This window comes from Silene latifolia, chromosome 2 (assembly GCF_048544455.1).
Source record: "Silene latifolia isolate original U9 population chromosome 2, ASM4854445v1, whole genome shotgun sequence".
In the NCBI taxonomy this organism is placed as follows: domain Eukaryota; kingdom Viridiplantae; phylum Streptophyta; class Magnoliopsida; order Caryophyllales; family Caryophyllaceae; genus Silene; species Silene latifolia.
The window spans coordinates 16,085,882-16,088,321 of record NC_133527.1 but is presented as its reverse complement, the minus strand read 5'-3'; the positions used below and the strand labels follow the sequence as shown (position 1 = coordinate 16,088,321).

The 2,440-nt window shown below is 36.8% G+C and overlaps 1 pseudogene; it reads right to left on the bottom strand.

The window, feature by feature from the left end:
* Positions 1–236: 236 nt before the first annotated feature.
* Positions 237–1,931, bottom strand: LOC141628529 (uncharacterized; annotated as a pseudogene).
* Between the last annotated feature and the right edge of the window lie 509 nt (positions 1,932–2,440).

The following is a 2,440-nucleotide window of genomic DNA, read 5'->3' as shown; positions in this document are numbered from 1 at the left end:
ATCTCGGCCCAAGTGCCTGCAACCAGGCAGAAACAATGTTGTTCCTGTTCCTGAGAATTTGAGTACAAAACAAAATATAAAAGCGACGTCGAGGACTGCAACACAGAAATGCCGTTCCCAAGGCTCTCCCAAACAATAGTAAATGCCATGTGAACACATATTTTCATGTTACTAGGGAAGTAAAAGTAACAAAAAAAGGCAACAAAATTACTTAGTTTGAGGAGGCGCTAGGCGCATCGAGGCGATGAGGTGCAAGGCGCAAGGCGAATGCGCACGCCTTTTGAACGCGAGGCGCATCTTTTTTTTGTATGATGCTCTAAACTAATTCTACACACTAAGCATCAACAAAAAACAAAGATTCACATCATAGATATATTAAAGGCAAGAAAATATTACGTTATATATCACATATCAGTCGTTAAATTAAACCTTAAACACATGTACTTAAGCTAATTAACCATTATATCCAAAATAGCACATAAGGCAAAAACACACAGCCAAACTACTCTAGAATTCATCATCAGCATCATCATCATCATCTATAATGTCTAACTCAAAATCATTTCCTCCTTCTTCCGATGTTTGCCCAATATCTTCTTCTTCCTCTTCATCTTCATTAAAGATACGACCATGGCTTGAACCACTAGCAACTCTTTTCCCTTTATCATTTCTTGATGATCCCGACCCATCATTTTGCATTAATCTTGATGACCTAGTAAAATAGCTAGCTTCTTCAACCCCCGAAGCTCTAGCTATTGTACTCCAAGTCAAGTTATCATCATAAAAAACCAACTCATCAGACTCACCTTCTTCCATTCTCCCAACCAACCACTTATTACTTTCATCAATTTCACTTAGCAAAATAGGATCAATACTGTCTTTTCTGTTCTTGCGTGTCAAAGATCGATTACACTTCACATAAACCATCTTAAATAATCGCTCTTGACACAATCTATTTCTCTTCTTAGAATGAAGTTGTTAAAAAAATAAATATATTCGAACATTAAAAAAATAGAACCAGTAAACCTAAATGACTAAATCAACAATATAAAATTTTTGTGGCTTACATGTTGGAACACCCCTCAATTTCTTTTACATCCAGTGGCACTACAAGTTAGACTTATAAATCGCACAACAAATTTCTTCAAGTGGGGAGTTGATGATCCATAAGCAAGCCACCATTCAGTTAATAGAAAGAGATTTAAAAAAAGTTTCAGTACTTTTTAAAAGGAAGCATTTTTTATGATGTAAAATACTTGATTAAATAGTGGACAAGTTATTGTTTTTCTCACCTGGAGATTTTGTTTTCCTTTGCCTAATGGCCATTGGTAAGCCAAAGAGACCGGCGCCGGTTTGATACAGCTCTAACTCATTACCAATTTTATCTTGGATTTGAGGGTCTGGAACCAATCTTGCGATACAATCATACAAACCCTTCATCACTTCTTCACAATTTGAGATTTCAGGGTTACTATAGTAGATTTCAGGATTTAGAAAGTAACCAGTTGAATGTAAAGGACGATGAAGCTGACAATCCCACTTTCGATCAATCATCTCGAATGCATCCATCTATTCGTCCTCTTTGTTTCCAAAGCTATTGGCAATGGCTTCCTTAGCCCTATCCATGGCCTCATATATGTATTCCATTGCCGGTTTCTTATCCCCATCAACCATTCTAAGAACCTTAATAAGTGGGCCTGTCAACTTGAGAGCGTACATGATATTTCTCCAGAAACTCTCTTGCAAAACAAATTGAGCCATTTTCTTAGCAGTCGGCTCCTTGGACCACTTCATTCTAGCCCACTCTTGAGAAGTAACTAATTTTCTAAGGTTGTTCTTATGCTTGTGAAATTGAGCAAGGGTGATAAAAGAGGCGGCAAATCTAGTAAATGCCGGCTTATGCAAGTTTTTTGATTAGTGAACCGCCTCATCAAGTTCACAGTACGGCTCCGTTTGGCAGCGCACTTCAGGTACCTGATTTGTCTGAAGTAGCTTTTTTGCAAAAAAAAATCAGGTACCTTATTTTTTTAGTGTGTTTGACAACTACCTTATTTGACTAAAAAAGGTACTTGAAATGAAATGCTACCTCATGTAGCATTTCAGAAATCAGGTACCTGATTCATTTTTATCTACCTAATTTGCCCCCGAATTTTAATGACCTCAATTAAAAAACCCTCATTAGACTTTCTCAAAAATAAACACACAGCCGTTCACTAAGTTCTACAAAACGCAAAAGTCGATCGTCTGATTGCCCCGTCACGACTCACCGTAAACGCTTTAACTTTCTTCTACGGATAGAAGTATCTTCGTTTGTTTCTTTTTCATTAATTTAGCTTGAATTGATTGAATTGGCTCCATTAATTATCTAGTTATGAATAGGAACCCCAATGGAAATTATAGTTGGGTTATCTAGTTAATTTGGGGTGAAACTTAATTATTA